We start from the raw sequence: 9,207 nt of genomic DNA, 5'->3' as shown, positions 1-9,207 counted from the left end.
TCTTGCACTTCCCACCTTCATAGGTCTGATAACTGAAGGCCGAGCAGATGATTACGCACGCTATCGACCCCACTACGACACAAGAAGCAACTACATTGTGTTTCAAGAAGTTATACGTAGCCACCCTCCCCCAAACACTGAGCGCACCTCATGAATTATTGGTGACGCAATGTGCAGACATGCCCTTGGGGTGTTTATTTTGCACGAAATGCAAACGTGGAAACGTGTTACTAATAATACTAACTCAAGTAGTGTATGTGGACAGAATCTATCCACATCTCTGCTCACTGTTCTACATTGCTAGAAGGGAAATGATTCTCACTCATCCTATATAGTGGCTATTGTGTTCTCCCAGAAAATAGAACTTCCCCCACTATAAGCACTGCTCACTTTTCAGTTTACAGACATACCATATCTCAACTCAATTTCCTTTCCAATTCTCTTATGTATGTAGACAAAAATTACTTCACTGAGATAATTTTTACATAGTGCGATTATTTCAGTTTATTGATAACTTATTTACATTTTATAAGTGAGTTGTAATGGAAAGAAGCACAACAGCTGGAGCTGTCAACTGCCTACTACATTGAAAAGCCTTTTCCCAGGTGTTACAAGCTGTCAGTATGTATCAGAGAATGTCAGTTTCATTGTTTCCGCTGTGAATTTCTGGAATACTTTTCACGGCATGAGAGGTATGAAATGCATCTGACCAGCCTCAGCTTTTCTAACATCTGAAGAGACACAGAGACTTAGACTGCATTCCGCTAAAACAGGGGTAGGTTACCTAGATGTTACAGAACTTCAGATATTTCAGCGTAAGTCAAGTGATGCATTAAAGCAGATTACTTTTCTAGCCTTGGTCATGACCAGTCCCATCCTGGAAGACATACTGTGGATGTGACGTAAGTAACTCTACTCAGAGCAGCGCACAGCAGACGATCCAGTACTTTCTGAATAAAAAAAATTTCTGTAGCCTACCAGTGATACAGTTAATGGCAAGAGGAGTGTAGTAACTTACTGGTCACATTCACACGGCTTCACAATACGCTGTCAGAGATAGACATCTGCAAGGTACTACGTATACCAATCCAGTCTCTTTCCACCAACACTACATAAGCCACTGACAACATAACACCTAGAAATTAAACACGCAGGAACGTATTTTACGTAACAGCTCACATAGAGTCAGCAAATATGTAGTTGTTCAATAAACTGAAAATAGATGCTGTATATAAACACGTGGTCGGTGAACTTCTTTTGTCTGTTTACATAAGAGATCTGAACAGGAAATACTGGAGAGGTATAAACTGTGTCTCAACTGAAAAACGCTCAGCGCTCGGGGTAGAGGAAGTGACGAAGTCATCGTTCCCAGAAGAACAGTAAAGCTGCGTCGCATTAACACACATTTTTGGAAAGTAAACACTCCCCCACGCCCCCCTGGCATGTCTGTACACTGCATCGAGACTTATACATAAAAAAAAACACTGTGGACGGTCCATACAACGTCGTGAACATGCGGTAGTTGGTTCTTGTGACGGAGTAGATAGAGTGGGGATCAGCTGCTCAACAATCAGTTTGCAGACCGGTAAAGGAGGTAAAACTCCAGAAAACACTATGTAAAAATTTTGTTTGAAATGTTGCCCTACATCGATCGAAGATATGAACAATACAGGAGCCATTTAAGTATTGGTGCTAGAGGAGGGTTCTAAAGATTTCATGGACAGAGATAATGTCAAATCAAAAGTCTTCACAAACATAAAATTATAATCGTAGAGAACGACACCTATATCGACATTGGGTCTTCATTGTTAAATTTTCGACACGTCCCCAATGAAGTACATCAACGCCTGTTTGCAGCTAGGGTGTCCATTTAATTATCATTTTATTTCTAGCAAAGCTGCATGGTCATCCACGGTAACTGTTCTTTCGGGAACAGATACTACCGTCATATATAGAAGGAAAAATGTCTGGGAGGAATGTTTGAGAAAGTCTAAGACCAGTATACAATATAACACAGATCTGAAAGCAACGATATGCTTTGAACAAAACTGACTTTAAAAAGATGGGAGATAAATGGAAACGAGCACAGCTGCCGACCAATCTGCAGAATGAGAACAGAAGAATAAGATGACAAAAGTCATGAAATGGCGGTTAAATTACTCTGATAAACTACGCAGTATCAGTCCTTTAGTTGGTTAGGACTGTTAACGGTCGGCCCACTAAAGTTGTGAAATTAATTAATATCATTGGGCCGTACGGTGCACGACAAAGATCCTCAAAAACTTGACTGCAGCGCGATCGCGTGGTTGAGGTGTCAGTGTAAGCGAACTTTCGCAAACGTTACGATTCTCCCAAGCAGACTGTCTAGCGTATACTCTCAAATTATTCACTCATTATAGAGTTTCTAGTGTTTCTGTTTTAGGGTAACGGGCATACGCTGGTAACAGAAATACGCCGTAGTGATACCGTAGAATAGAGCCAGACAGAGACTGTAAGGCATCCTTGGGTGTAGATATAGACGCAGATCGCTATTTAGAAATCGTGAAGTGTAGGCTGGAGTTTTAGATAATCGTCTGGAACAATCAGTAAGAAAGGAAGTGCGATTCCGAAAACCTGAGGATCAATGAGATGTGTTTGAAGTTTACTGAGGATGTCGATTGTGCCAGAAGGAATACCAGAGTAGGGAATTCTGTCGAAGTGGAGCGAACATCTGCAAAAAGCACAATCACAAATTTTGGACAGTCCGATGAAGGTTCAAGGAAGATAACTTCGAAGAAAACTTGGGTAACGGAAGAAGTAATTCAGTTTAGCGATGCTGAGGTGCTGTTCCATTACAGTTGGATAGCCTCTGCGATGTTGAGAGTTTAGCAGGAGAACCCAGTGGGCTCAAGTGTGAATGGATTTTTAGACTGAGGAGTGAGGCATGCGATGGTTGTCCATGCAGGTGAGCCAAATTATTGTACCAGGCTGGCCTAATGGATAGTGCGTATGACAGTTGAACAGGAGACACAGGTTCGAGCTCTGGCCTTGGTGCAAATTTTCTTTCGTCGCTTCAGTCTGCATATATACATCCCAGGTGATTCATATTTCAAAATGGCTTTGGAACCATATACTTTCATCTGATTATACTATGAAGACGTTTAGAGAAGGATATAAATATAGCAAATTAAATCACTTAGGAATGAAATGAATAGAAATTATAAGGCAAGAAATGTAAAATGCGAAGAAATCGAAACATGGACGTCGGGAAGATTCATTCAGCGTTAGGAAAAGTCAAAGAACCATCGCTGACATTAATAGAAAGGATGATGAGATTAAGAATGCAATGGGAATTCCACTGTTAGAATAGAGATCCGATAGGAGTAAGGAGTACACCGAAGGCCTCTATGAGGTCGGGGCTTGTCTGATGGCGAGAAACAAGAAGAAATTGGTGGCGGTATGGATGATATAGGGGATCTAGTGTTAGAGATAAAATTTAAAATAGTTCAAGAAGACTTGAAATCAAATAATGCAGAAGGAATGGGTAGCATTCCATCGAAATTTCTAAAACATTGGGGAAAGTGACAACCAAATGACTATTCTGGATGGTTTGTAAAATCAATGAAAGTAGCGACGGACCATCAGACTTTCGGGAAAAATACTATCCCCACAGTTCCACAGATGTCAAGGGCAGGTAAATGCGAAAACTGTCGACAATCGGTTTAACAGATCATACACGCCAGTTACCGACAATAATAATAAACAGAATGGAAAGGAAAACTGAGTGTCAGTCAGATAACGACGTGTTCGGCTTTAGGAAAAGTGAAGCCAGTAGATAGGTAGGTCTCACTTTGCCATTGATAATGGATACAAGGCTAATGAAAACTAAAGACACGCTCATAGGAATTGTCGACTTGGAGAAACCGTCAGACAACGTAAAATGGTGCAAGAGGTTCAAAATTCTTGAGGAAAATTAGATTAAGCTGTAGGGAAAGAAAGAAAATGAAGATTATGTACAAGAACCAAGTGAGAACACTAAGATTCGAAGACTGAGTGACAGGATTAGAATGTGTGAAATAAATCCCAGTTATGAGATTCGTTAATGACATTCCTGTCAACTGTGTAAATGCACAAAAACTGAAGGATGTGATGGATGAAATCAACACTCTGATGATTACAGAATACGGATTGATATTAAACCGGAAAAACACAGAGGTAATGAGACATCGCAGGAATGCCAATATCGAAACATTTAGAATTGGTGATCCCTTCGTTCGAGGGAACTACGATAGATTACCATTTAGAATGGGGCTAACTCAGCTGCAAATTCAGTATAGCATCTGATAAGGATTCCATTGAGATGAAATGATAATTAAATGGACACCCTAACTGCAAACAGGCGTTGATGTACTTCATTGGGGACATGCTGAAAACGTGTGCCCCGACCGGGACTCGAACCCGGTATCTTCTGCTTACATGGCAGACGCTCTATCCATCTGAGCCACCGCGGGCAAAGAGGAGTAAGCAGGAGATCCCGGGTTCGAGTCCCGGTCGGGGCACACATTTTCAACATGTCCCCAATGAAGTGCATCAACGCCTGTTTGCAGCTAGGGTGTCCATTTAATTATCATTTCATTTCTAGCAGAGCTGCATGGTCATCCACGGTAACTGTTCTTTCGGGAACAGATACTACTGCCATATATAGTTAAAATATGGCTTCCCGGCCATTGACCTTCTTGTGCGAACGCACACGCTTTGCCCGAACTCGTACGGGACTTAGTAGATTAATCTGCCACGAGTAATGAGTATGATGGGCAAACATCTATTAGGCGCACTACGAATGTAGTGGTGTTGACATGTTGGGAATGTGGATCTCACGGGGAGCGTGCAAGGGATAAGCCCCTGCAGACGCACTATCCTCTGTGCCTGCGGTGGCTCAGATGGACAGCCGGCACGGTAGCTCAGCGTGTTCGGTGAGAGGGTTAGTTGTCCTCTGTAATAAGAAACTGAGTTAATCGGTCAACAACGCACTTAAACGGATGTCTTACGACGTCCGCCCCGAGCAGATGCAACGAACGAAAGCGAACAAAACTGCCGGCACGGTAGCTCAGCGTGTTCGGTCAGAGGATTAGCTGCCCTCTGTAATAAAAAAAACTGAGTTAACCGATCAACAACGAACTTAAACGGATGTCTTACGACGTCCGCCACGAGCAGATGCAACGAACAAAACAGAACAAATTGAGACGAAAAAAAAAAGATGGATAGAGCGTCAGCCATGTAAGCAGGAGATCCCGGGCTCGAGTCCCGGTCGGGGCGCACATTTTCAACATGTCCCCAATGAAGTGCATCAACGCCTGTTTGCAGCTAGGGTGTCCATTTAATTATCATTTCATTTCTAGCAAAGCTGCATGGTCATCCACGGTAACTGTTCTTTCGGGAACAGATACTGCCGTCATATATAGATTCCATTGAGCCCTAGACCTTTGATCAATTTTAAGGATTTCAGCTGTTTCTCAACGTCACTGACAATAATACTTATTTCGCTAATCTTTTCAGTGGCAAGAGGATTAAATTGGGGCAATTCTCTTGGGTTTTCCTTGGTAAAAGAACATTTGAAAAGGGAATGAAGCATTTCAGCTTTTGTTTTTCAAACCTCAATTTCAGTTTCTGTCTCATTTGCTAGGGACTAGATACTAGTTTCGGTGCCACTAACAGCCTTTGAATACGACCAGACTTTCTTTCGGTTTTGTGAAAGATCATTTAGCAGTATTCTGCCACGGTAGTCACTGAAGTTTTCATGCATTACTCTTGAAAGCTAAACGCGTTTCATTTAGCATCTCTCCGTCTATAGCCCTATGATTTTTCTTACACCTATTACGTAGGTCCTTTAGAAGTTTCTTTACAGCAAAGGGATACCATGGACGCACCCTGCTGTTACTAAATATTCTACTGGATACATATCTATTCAGTGCATGGCCAATTATTCTTTTACACTTGTAACATAGCTCCACTACATGCTCCTCACCTGTGCTGAAGTTTCGAGGTACTCATTCCGATATGACATCACCGACTTTTTATTTAGTTTACTGAACATACACTACTGGCCTTTGAAATTGCTACAGCACGTAGGTGACGTGCTATAGACGCAAAATTTAAACAACAGTAAGAATATGCTGTGATATGCAAATGATTAGCTTTTCAGAGCATTCACACAAGGTTGGCGCCGGTGGCCACACCTTCAACGTGCTTACATGAGGAAAGTTTCCAACCGATTTCTCATACACAAACAGCATTGGGCCGGCGTTGCCTGGTGAAACGTTGTTGTGATGCCTCGTGTAAGGAGGAGAAATGCGTACCATCACGTTTCCTACTTTGATAAAGGTCGGATTGTAGCCTGCCGTAATTGCGCTATCGTATGCCGACATTGCTGCTCGCGTTGGTCGAGTTCCAATGGCTGTTAGCAGAATATGGAATCTGTGCGTTCCGGAGGGTAATACAAAACGCCGTGCTGGATCCCAACGACCTCGTATCAATAGCAGTCGAGATGACAGGCATCTTATCCGCATGGCTGTAACGGATCGTGCAGCCACGTCTCCATCCATGAATCAACAGATGGGGACGTTTCCAAGACAACAACCATCTGCACTAACAGTTCGAAGACGTTTGCAGCAGCATCGACTATCAGCTCGAAGACCGTGGCTGCGGTTACCCTTGACGCTGCATTACAGACAGGAGCGCCTGCGATGGTGTACTCAACAGCGAACCTGGGTGCACGAAAGACGAAACGTCATTTTTTTCGGATGAATCCAGGTTCTGTTTACAGCATCATGATGGTCGCATCCGTGTTTGGCTACATGGCAGTGAACACACACTGGAAGCGTGTATTCGTCAATGCCATACTGGCGTGTCACCCGGCGTGATGGTATGGGGTGCCATTGGTAACACGTCTCGGTCATCTCTTGTTCGCATTGACGGCACTTTGAACAGTGGACGCCACACTTCAGATGTGTTACGATCCGTGGCTGTACCCTTCATTAGATCCCTGCGAAACCCTAGATTTCAGCAGGATAATGCACAACCGCATGTTGCAGGTCCCGTACGGGCCTTTCTGGATACAGAGAATGTTCGACTGCTGCTCTGGCCAGCACATTCTCCAGATTTCTGACCAATTGAAAATGTCTGGTCTTTGGTGGCCGATCAACTGTCTCGTCACAATACGCCAGTCACTACTCTTGATGAACTGTACTATCGTGTTGAAGCTTCATGGGCAGCTGTACCTGTACACGATATCCAAGCTCTGTTTGACTCAATGCCCAGGCGTATCAAGGCCGTTATTACGGCCAGAGGTGGTTGTTGTGGGTACTGATTTCCCAGGATCTATACACCAGAATTGCATGAAAATGTAATCACATGTCAGTTCTAGTATAATATATTTGTCCAATGAATACCCGTTTATTATCTGCTTTTCTTCTTGGTGTAGCAATTTTAATGGCCAGTAGTCTAAAATAAGGTAAATCAAAGCTCGCACGGAAATGTATAAGTGTTCGTTTCTTCGGCGCGCTGTACGAGATTGTAATAATAGATCATTATTGACAATTATTGTTAAGGTGGTTCGATGAACTCTGTGCCAGGCACTTAAGTGTGATTCGCGGAGTGTTGATGTAGATGTAAATACGTAGGCGCATACTACCAAGTCCTTTCTACGTTTCACTAGATTTTGTAAACACTGCAATGACGTCACACACCCTCTTAACCCATGACGTTTGATTTCGTTTCCTTCGGCCCTTCTATGTGCTTATCAGTTTTTCGTTGTCACTGGATTAATGTATTCCCTTTCCCTCTCAGTTCGAGAGGAACACTTCGCTAAGAGTGTACCAATATTTCTCGGACGCCAAGTACTTAGAACGATTTGAAAGTTACGAAAGCACAGCAGTGGAACTGAAAGTCGACTGTAATGTAGACAGGAGCTTGCAGTCGGTTGCCACACAACGAATGGTGCGGAAAAATTCGTTTGTCGTGTAGCGCTCACACAATATAGCGCACACACAACCGAGACAGACTGCGGCGCACCAGGAGACACAGATTCCCCTTTGTTACGGTCGGAAAGCGGGATCCCGACGACAAAGTGGAAGAAACGACGCACCCCGGGTTTACTGAGCCCCCACCTCCTCTCTCCACAGCGCTCACGGTTCTGCGCGACAGCGTCGTCTCTGCTCGAGATTGCAATCACTGGACGCAAGAAACTGTTACTGCTGCTCCTCAGATAGCCTTAGCCATAGGGTACACACTAAAACTTGAATGGAGAAGCACTTTTTAAATCCATGCCGATGTAGTTTTGTTTGAATCATGTTATTAAAGTTGCATCGAACGAAATCGCACAGCAGTGCAGAGAATGTGCTTGTGTTGTGGAAAAGCGGTATTTCAGCTAACTCATTTACATTTTAAGTGGTTCACATAAGTACTCCATCGGAACACCGAGATGGTTCCATCGATAAGGTAACGTCCGTAACATTCTCAAACACCACTGGGCAAATGCCCAACCTTCAATGCCCATGCTTCGCCATGACGTTATGTTCTGCTATTGCTATATTGTCTCAGGACTTCCGTTTACTACACCCTTTCCTCGCTTAAGAGCCACTCACAGAGAGATTTGTCGTTCCAAGATTCGTGTTCTCCAAGCCCTCCAGTTAACATTGCAGCATTTCTCATTTCCCTTAATGTGAGATACCCTCGTCGTTACGTCAACATTATATCACAACAAAAGGCAACGAGTAAATTAACTAATTTCTACCGCTTTGTGGCTGCCACAATTCCGATAGCTATCACGGCACTGAATATCATGTGTTTCATTATCTATCTCCACAGCGAAGCAAATCGAATAATGGTCATAACACTGGGTAGTGTGGTCAGAAACAGTCTGAAAAAGCTTGCCAGGATATTGCGGACAGTTTTTGCTAAGAAATAACTGGTGACAAAAAAAAATCGATACTTTAGACCATATCGCGGTTATTTAGCATTGAAGTTAGCCAGTCAGGTTGTCGCGCGTGGAAATTCAGCACCTGCACGCGCTACAATGCGGCAGTCCCCAGACAAGAGTGGGTCCGCGTTTTACCGCTCGCAGTTGAAATGTGCCTTTTACGGAAGTGATAAATTTAAGCTAGACTAACAAAAGCTGCGTTTCTTCAGTTTGAGGAAACCAAGGAGAAAACAACTTTGGCGACAATGTTT

General features: G+C 43.3%; 1 non-coding gene across 1 annotated transcript; it reads right to left on the bottom strand.

Annotated features, from left to right (window-relative positions):
• Nucleotides 1–4,416: 4,416 nt before the first annotated feature.
• Trnat-ugu lies at nucleotides 4,417–4,491 on the bottom strand. The gene has a single exon. It is a non-coding gene; the product is annotated as a tRNA-Thr (tRNA).
• Nucleotides 4,492–9,207: the final 4,716 nt, after the last annotated feature.

The sequence above is a fragment of the Schistocerca piceifrons genome, chromosome 3 (genome assembly GCF_021461385.2).
Source record: "Schistocerca piceifrons isolate TAMUIC-IGC-003096 chromosome 3, iqSchPice1.1, whole genome shotgun sequence".
In the NCBI taxonomy this organism is placed as follows: domain Eukaryota; kingdom Metazoa; phylum Arthropoda; class Insecta; order Orthoptera; family Acrididae; genus Schistocerca; species Schistocerca piceifrons.
The sequence above is the reverse complement of the archived record's forward strand: the minus strand, read 5'-3'. Positions and strand labels throughout refer to the sequence as shown.